General features: G+C 45.8%; 1 non-coding gene across 1 annotated transcript; it reads right to left on the minus strand.

Annotated features, from left to right (window-relative positions):
• Positions 1-7,219: 7,219 nt before the first annotated feature.
• On the minus strand, positions 7,220-7,302 carry trnal-cag (transfer RNA leucine (anticodon CAG)). The gene has a single exon. It is a non-coding gene; the product is annotated as a tRNA-Leu (tRNA).
• Between the last annotated feature and the right edge of the window lie 2,163 nt (positions 7,303-9,465).

The raw sequence follows: 9,465 nt of genomic DNA on the forward strand, positions 1-9,465 counted from the left end.
ACGAAAACTTCTTCCCCCTTCCATGTTCCTGTCAGGAATATAAGATGTTGAGAACAGTATTTAATATTCTTCAGGATAATGCATATAAACAGCAGGAATGTTGTGGGAAAAGTTGGATAAGGGCCGCTTTTGGGTGCGGCTGGCGTAATGCGCTCTTAACAGCGCCCAATGACCCTTGCACAGGCAGGCCGCAAGGTTCAGCTGGGCCGAGGAATTTGCTCCCATCAGCGTTCCATTCCGGGCCTGACACGTGGAATCAATGCAATTCATACTGTCCACCACCAGCGGAGCTCAATCTCTGAAACGCAGGATGGTTCTTCGAAATTTCGAAAAGGCAGCTGGTACATCTTATTTGCTCAAAAAATAACAGCCTACTGTCTGCACGGAGTCTGAACGGAGATCAGCCATTGCACACGTAAAACACAGATGCAGGTTACATCCCTATATTTGCACAATGATGTTTAAACATTGAATAAAGGTTGTGCACTACTCAATCCCACATTCTCCAATCTGCACGCCAGACATCACCAATCTGCCGATCTGAGTTGGTACCAGGTCTGGAGAGTGCATGCACCAAGGTTCTCTGCTGATGCTGGGAGATCTTCTTCCAAAAGGTGGACAGAAAGAGTGACATTCTATATCCGCAGGGCGGGAGGGGTGTGGGGCGCTGCAAGAGTTCCTCCAGACATATATCCAAAAGGCAGCGGGAGGCCGTGGGGGACGAAGTCAATGCCAGGCACACAGCATTATGAACATGGAAGCAATGCAGGAAGAAGTTCAATGCTCTGACTTCAGTCGTCAAGGTGAGTGAGGTCAACTCTCAAGTGGCGTCTCCTATGAACTGCACCAAGCAATACACCCCCCATCCCCCACACACCAACAAACTCTTTCCATCAGTACTCAACTCTTCGAACCAGAGGCTTTCTCTCGCCCTCACACATTACCACTGTTGCATGCCGCCCACCCACAACTCACAGGTCACACAAACTGTCAGCTATTCAAACATGACAGGTACATCACACAGACACACGTCCTGCTTTCTTGCAGGAATAGGTGGCGCATATCAGGAGGCAGCAAGTGACAGTGGCATTGAGCCCGCCGAGCCTGTTCCACCATTCAATGAGATCATGGTGGACCTGTGACCTAACTCCATATACCCACCTTAGCCTTAATACCATTGGTTCACAGAAATCGATCAATCTCAGATTTTACATTCACAAGTGAGTTACATCAACTACCGTCTGCAGAAGTGCGTTACAAACTTGTCCCACCCTTTGCGTGTAAAAGCCGAGGTTTTGTGCATGCAACACACGTGGAGAAAAGAAAATGTCTCCTGATGTTGTACAGATTGAAGCTGAATTTGAATTTATCCTAATTCACGCGATGTCATGAATGCAGAATGAAAATGCTCCTGCATTGGGCAGTAATCGAACGCCAGCTTTCTCTGAGGCAAGTAAGAAATCGACCCCGAAAACACCAATGCCCATGCGGCAGTTGGCTGCATGTGTCCACTCGGAAACCTGTCTGAAAGAACATACAGTTGCACATGCCGAAAATGTGATTGTTTGATGAGACCATGTCCAGTGGCGCAATCGGTTAGCGCGCGGTATTTATATAATAGCATCAGGCTTAAGAAATACCGAAGATGTGAATTCAAGCTTCAACTAGAGCAGTTTAACGTTTTGCTTCTGAACATTTCCACGGGAGTTCAAGTTGCAGTTGGTCTGTTCCATAAAGCATCTCCTTCTTCGTGTGCTCATGTGGGCACTTGGGGTCCTCTGGCCGGCCGTATTGCAATAGCAGGTGTGAGTTTAGTTGTTAATAGGCGGGAGAGGGGGCGATTGGCGACAGCATGGAATGGGCAAGGAGTTGGCACGAGATCTTTAAATCTAAAGAACCGAACACACAATTCTTCTTGATGTGAAATAGACATTGTTCTGTTTGAAGTGTCGTGTAGGAAAATGGGGATCGGGCGGGAAAATAGAGTCGAGCTCGAAGATCAGCCATGATCTCATTGAATAGCGGAGCAGGCTCGAGGGGCGGTAAGGCCTACTCCTGCTCCTATTTCTTATGTTCTTATGCAACAGCTGACCCGCCCCTCGTTGCTTGGCGGTTTGATTTGCAATATCCCGACCCGCCTATCGCTTGATCCAGTTTGTTGCTCCCACTTTCACGTTCAACGTGTTTCACTTCCTGGTCATGTGATACAAAATGGCGGCGTGTAGAAGGTTCAAAGCCCGCAGGAAGATGAACGGTGGAAGGAATCGAAGCAGCGATTTTGCTTCGCAACCAAAGATGAAACGCTCACTTTTCCTGTATTTTTCGTTGTTCTCTCTTAGTGTAAACTTTGGGGAAAGTGAATCGAACTTCAGTGACTGTAAAATCACCAGCGGTTCTGGCTGCACAGGATGAAATTGGCGACATCGGCATCTGAGAGGCTGAAATGATTAAGATGGCTTCCGAGTTTCGGTAAGAGGCAGCACGGATTGATTTGTAGTGCTGAATGTCTCTGCATTCTACCGCCCACGTAGATGATGCTGGAAGTGTCTGCAAGGAGTGGGTGGGGGTTAAAAAGTATTATTCGAGCAAATAAATCAGATCAGCCCAACTAAACTCAGTGTTAACCATCCAATTGACAAGCTGCAGATAACTGCACCAATCCAAATATTTCCAGGTAACTGTGGAAAAGACTCACTTTGAAGCAGTTTAGACACTAAACTGCAATTTCTGTACAAAAAAAGGACGGGTGGTGTGAACGGCAATCAGTGGTTTTCTAACTGATCATCTCCTGTCCAAATGTTTCTGGTAAAAATGGTGGTCAGACAAGAACAAAGCCCTTTTTCTGAGAATGTTAACCAAAGGTCAACATATTGAAAACAAATCGCAGGCATCGTCTCTCCCGCAGTTGTTTTTCTGCTGGAAAGGCAGATTTTGCCAGCTGTTTCAAAATTGACAAGCTGAACAAGGATTTGAATCCTGAAACCCAGAAATTATTTAAACGTCTGATGCTCTACCGACTGAGCTATCCAGGCATTATCGTTGTGTTAGTTTCCATCATGCAGATTCATGGTCTATCTCAGAATCATCCCTTGTCGGCGTCGAACTCGGGTGAGGGTTCGTTTTATGAAATTCTCAGTAACGTTTTGAGGAGAATTCTTGCTTGTGTTGAACCTGATGTAAGAAACATGGAGAGGAAACTCGTAAGTTTACAAATCTTTTTGTTTGTGCCAAATGTCCTGTCACTCGTTGGCACCAGCTAAAAAAAACACTTTACCCAGTGGCTCAAAAGCTAAACTTGTCCCACACGGGATCTGGAAAAGGTCTCTCGACCTGTCAGCGGATCAACAACTGAAAGCGGAATAATTCCACCGGTTACTCAGTGACAGCGGGAAACACGTTTACCTTCCGAATTTTCCGACACGACACTTCAAACAAAATAATTTTTGTTTCACGAAAAGAGGAATTGTGTGTTTCGTTCTTTAGATTTAAAGATCTCGTGCCGCCTCCTTTGTCATTTCACGCTGTCGCCAATCGACCCCTTTCCCGCCTGTGAACAACTAAACTCACACCTGCTATTGCAAGACGGCCGGCCAGAGGACCTGAAGTGCCCTCATGAGATCACCAAGAAGGCGATGCTTTGTGGAACATACCAGCTGTCTCTTGAACTCCGGTGGAAATGTTCAGAAGCAAAAGGTTAAACTGCTGCAGGTGAAGCTCGAATTCACAACCTTAACATTTCTCGAGCCTGAAACACTGTGATATAAGTACCGTGCGCTAACCGATTGCGCCATTGGAGTCACGCCAGCGCGTGGCGATTGGTTTTCTATTGGCTGATTGTTTAAGGTAGGCTGTTCAAAGTTTGTGTAACAGTAATTATCATAATTATTTCGAGCTCCCCCTGCTCACTGGTGCTCGGTCCTTCAACCTGTGAGATACCCTCAGTCTCACTATGTACATCCTCTCGAGAGGGTGCTCCTGGGCTGGTGATGGAAACGGTGAATCGGGCGCAGCAATAGATGCTTCGCAGTTACGAAGCTTACTGATATATCCTGACTTATTTAAATGGTGGGAGACGTTACAATTCACAACAACTTCCATTTATATCGCGCCTTTAACATAATTAAATGTCCCACTGCGCTTTACAGGAGCGTAACCAGGTAAAATTTGACACAGATCCAAAAAAGGAGATATTCAGACAGGTGAACTAAAACTTTGTCAAAAAGGAGCGTCATAAAGGAGGAGAGAGAGGCGGAGGGGTTTAAGTCGGGTATTGCAGAGTATGGCCCAGGCAGCTGAAGGCAAGACCGCCAATGGTGGAACGATTAAAATCAGGAGTGCACAATAGGCCATAATTTGAGGAACTCAGTGATCTCGGAGGGCTGTCGGGCTGTGGGTGGTTACATCGATAGAGAGAGCCGAGGCCATGCACGGATCTGAACACAAGGATGAGAATTTTAAAATCGAGGCAATGGCGGACCGGGAGCCAATGTAGATGAGCGAGCACAGGGGTGATGGACAGTTTTAAAGCGAAGCAACGTGTGCAGGATCGGAGGGACAGGGTGAATCGGGAGAATGGGCCTGGGGCAGTGAGAACATCTCTTGAGCACGAAGATTTTCAGTCGCTGAGAGAGGCAGGGAGATGAGATCTATGTGTCTATTTACCGTGGCATCTGCAAAATCCATCGTCTCTCAATGCCCAACATCTTCTTCCCCTCTCCCTGCTTTCCTGGTAAAGTCTCTGTATTTGCTTCGAACATCTAATTCCCTCGGCTTCTGGAGGAACAGAGGAAGCTGGAGGAAAATAACAGAGAGAAGCAGAAGGAGATGGCAGGTGAACCTAGCAGAAAATGTGAGTGTTACTTGCTTCAAATGAGGCATGAGAGGCCGGCGTTGCCTTGCACCTTTCCAAGGAGATGCGTTGATCAGGTAGGAGTGTTTTGGAAATGGAAACAGTTACAGCAGCAGCTTGTGATAGTATTTCCCCTCACTGTCCATTCCATGTTCATGCCTACCCGCACTTGGTGATTACATTCTCTGAACAAGTCTTTCGTGTTCTTACAATAAATGTCATTTTGTTTGAGCAGCTTGTCTGGGGCGAAAGTGACCTAAATTTCAAAGGGAGAAGCAGGAAGGACAGCGTTGGTCGGCTTGCTTGCAGGAAAATTGCAGCAGGTTCCCTGTTGATCTCGTGGTCAGGATTCAACTGCAGGTCGGGTTGGTTTTTTTGAAGGAACAAATCAACATGGCCGAAAATCCCATCCAGCCGAATGCATCAAAAATTGTCCCGTCTTTGTAAAGTACTGAACGTCAGGACTGGGATTGGAACCCACGTCTCCACGAGACGTGAACGCAGCGCCTCAGACTCCCGACTCCTGGCTGCAGTGGTCACATTCTCTCATTTCCAGATAAAAACCCAAATACATTTTCACTCATTCCGGACTTCGTTAAATGCTTCCTGTGGGCTGAGTGACTGGGATGCAATCTCCCCAGTATTTCCTGCCCGGTGCATGGGGAGGTTTGACCGGACCGTGGCATCTTGTTTCCCAGGGTGGGGCAGGAATGCGAGGCTGCATTCGCTGCTTTCCACCGGCAGTGGGTGAATGGAGAGAGCGGGGCCGGACAGGCGGCCTCAATGTTGCTGCTTGTCGCGGCCTAACTCACTCCGGGAGCTGTGGAACAGAGAAAAACTGATGGCTTTGTTGCCGCTGATAAAATCCGGTTACAACTTCTTGTTATTAACAGAAGCAGCGCGGCAGGATCATTTAATGATCTCTCACAAATGAACTGAATGTGCAGCTTTGAGAGGGGTTTTCTGCATCATCAGGGCAGGGAATGGGAGTGAGGGAGAGACACTGCCGGTATCTGTGTAGTGTTTGTCTCTGTGTAGAACTGTACAGAGAAAGAAAGAATACACCGAGGCTGTGAGATATTGTGTTTTATTCATATTTAACCTCAAAATGAATTATTCAACTTTTGAATGTTTGCGTCCTTAATGAGGAATGGTTTCAAAATAATTCCACGCAATTTCAAACCCGGGAATTTTTGTATATTAGGCGAGAGTGATAAACATTATACTACGGAAACTCAGCTCTGTAAATTATTATAGGAACAACGAAGAAGAGAATTGCGGTCTGCAAATGTTTTCAGTGCGGGAGGCGGATTCGATTCCCGTTTCGGAGAATTCACTTTTACAAAACAGTTTATTGTATTAATTACGAGAAACTCAGCAAACTCTTTAAAGAAGATGAATAATTCTTCTATTCGCCATTAATCAACCGATAACTTTGTGCTTCAGACTGAAGGAAATCCGAACATGGTTACCGAGTCAGTCAAAGCTTAAATAAGTTTTTGTGTTTTGCATGTGATGAATTGTTAAATTCCCCACCTCACTAAAACATAACGGTAATTACTGCTCCACTCTATCATACAAGCCCAACTAGTGCCGCCTCATTGAAAGAATATTAACTAGTGCCCCCCACTATTGTACAACCTCAAGTGGTGTATATACAAAGTGTGAGTGTGTTTATGTGACTGTGATATTTATGTAATAGCAGCCTCCAATCCCTCCGTGTCTATGGAAAGTTTGTAAGTGACGAAAGTCGAATCGCGCCCTGATAACACTGGAGCATCAATGTCCGGGCTCAGGCCACTTGACCACGCTCTATGCCTGTGTTGTCCAATTGAAATTGCTGACTCACCACGGGTGTGGCCATGGTGATATCGTTTTATCCACATGAACGGATTTTAATAGAAAACATCTCCCACACACAATACAGGGAAATGGACTTCACATGTGTGTATTTCATAACATCTTTCACCATTCAGTAACCAAGGAAGTAAAACACTCACAATGACGGAACATCACTCGCACGCTCTGCTTTTCATCTTATCATTTTACCAACAACACAAAAAGGTTATAGTTCACATGCAAACGGCATGCAAATATGAGTATTGAGATCACAGGCCCAAAGCCTGTGTTCATTACTCATTTTTATTCAGTGGCCAAGGTCATGGACAACACTGGTCTGTTTCACAATGGATTGATTGGACGGGCCGTGTTCTGCTGAACCCCAGGACGAAACATTCTTACAACAAATTGAAATAAACCTGCTGTGGAAGGATGGCGGATTGGTTTTCTGGAAAGAACAAATTAACTGGGCCCAAAAATCGCCTGCAGCCGAAAGAAGTAAAAATCGTTCTGTGTTTGCAAAGGTCGAAATGTCAGAAGTGAGATTCGAACCCACGCCTCCAGAGAAGACTGCGACCTGAACGCAGCGCCTTAGACCGCTCGGCCATCCTGACACGACAATTGCTACTTTAGTGACCCTGATTTTCCACAGAGGCCCAGTGACCGTTTCACTCTGGTTCTCGGTCATTCCTGGAGGGAGACCGGGTGAAAAGGATACCAGTTCCCCAGATTTCCCTGTGCCTGTGCTCGGTCTATGGGGAGGTTTGGTCGCGCGGTGGAATATTGTTTCCCGGGGTGGGGCAGTAACGCGCGGTTTGAGATTGGATTCGGAGCTTTCCGTCCGCAGCGGTTGATTGGAGCAAGCGAGACCGGACAGGCGGCTTGAATGTTGCTCCTGTCGTGGCCTCACTCACTCAGGGAGCTGAGGAACAGCGAGAAACTGATGGGTTTGTTACTGAATCCGAAATGCGGCTTAGAACTGTTGTTAATAACGGAGGCAGCGCTGCAGGATCCTTTAATGATCGCTCAGAAATCAACTGAAAACTGTCGGAATGTGAATATAATTTTACTTTTCCAAAATAAATGGAACGACATTCATTGTGGAAACAGGGAAAGAGTCTGGTGTCGCTCACTGCATAAATATCCATGTCACAGTGAGCCAGCTCTCTTGCAACAAGTGAGTCCTCCCTTCAGACCTTGTCTGTCAAGAGGGATTCTGATTTCCGTAAAGCCAATCTCGGTTTTTATCGTTAAATATTGCGGATGATGGAAATCTGAAATAAAAAACGAAAATTCGTTAGGCTTTTGACGAAGGGTCTTCGACCTCAAATATTAACTCTGTTTCTTTCTCCACTGATGCCGCCTCACTTGCTGACATTTACAGCATTTTCTGTTTTTATTTAGGTTTTTTTATATTTTGTTCCTGCGCCTGCTATTGGACCGCTGGGTAAATGGTGAAGCATCTGCCGTGCTCAGCTGGGAATGTTTCCGGCCCATTTTCTTGCACCAAGACACACATTAGAAACCGGGAAAGGCGAGACCATAAAAGTTCGGGTAAAAGTTACCCTATCGCTCTTGGATGGACTCGAAACACCAACTTTTAACAATTAAATAAGCAAACGCGATAACCGATTGCGCTGCAGACAGATCATTAGCAACACTTCGCCTTTAATTCACTGAGTTAAAGCTTCAGATTGCAGCGAACAACAGAACAGCTCTTTATTTTCAGTTTCTTTTTCCACAATAAAGGGGGTGAATCTTGCCTGAGTGAAAATCTGTGCTTTATTATTTGTGAATATCAAACTCCCCTTGCCATTAAACACCTGAAGTTTGGAAGACTCAGTCCCCCAGTGATAGAGAGGATTGACTTTTCCAGCTGTGATTCACCATCCTCTATTTCAGTCATGTTCAGGTTTGCTGAAAATGAGATGAGTTGAAATGAGCCTGTCCGATGGGCCGGTCTGTAACACTACACGGCGTCTACAAAGTTGTCCCTTGCACTAATAGTGAAGAGGACGGAAACATTCCCAGCTGAGCGCGGCTGATATTCCACCATTTACCCAGCGGTCCAAGAGCAGGCGCAGGAACAATATGTAAAAAAACGAAATAAAACAGAAAATGCTGGAAAAGCTCAGCAAGTCAGGCGGCATCTTTGGAGAAAGAAAGAGAGTTAACGTTTCAGGTCGAAGACCCTTCGTCAGAAGCACAGACGAAATTTCTGTTTTTATTTCAGATTTCCATCATCCGCAGTATTTTGCTGTAAAAATCCTAGATTGACTTCACGGAAATCAGAATTCTTCTTGACAGACAAGGTCCGAAGGGAGAACTCATTGGTTGCAGGAGAGTTGGCTCGCTGTGACATGGATATTTCTGTAGCCAATGACAACAGGCTGTTTCCATGTAGAATCATAGAATCATAGAAAGGTTACAGGACGGAAGGAGGACATTCGGCCCATCGAGTCCGCGCCGACTCAAGGCAAGACCAAACCAGCTCGTCCCGCTCTACCCCGTCGCCATGCAATTTTTTTCCTTTCAAGTAATTATCCAGTTCCCTTTTGAAGGCTGTGATTGAATCTGCCTCCAACAGCCCCTCGGGCAGTCCATTCCAGATCCTAACATCTCGTTCTTTAAAAAAGTTTTTCCTCATGTCACCTTTGGTACTTTTGCTAATCACCTGAAATTTATGTCCTCTGGTTCTTGAAACTTCAGCCAATGGGAACAGTTACTCTCCAACTGATCTGTCTCGATCCTTCATGATTTTGAATACCTCAAACTCA

Source organism: Heptranchias perlo, unplaced genomic scaffold (genome assembly GCF_035084215.1).
Source record: "Heptranchias perlo isolate sHepPer1 unplaced genomic scaffold, sHepPer1.hap1 HAP1_SCAFFOLD_44, whole genome shotgun sequence".
In the NCBI taxonomy this organism is placed as follows: Eukaryota; Metazoa; Chordata; class Chondrichthyes; order Hexanchiformes; family Hexanchidae; genus Heptranchias; species Heptranchias perlo.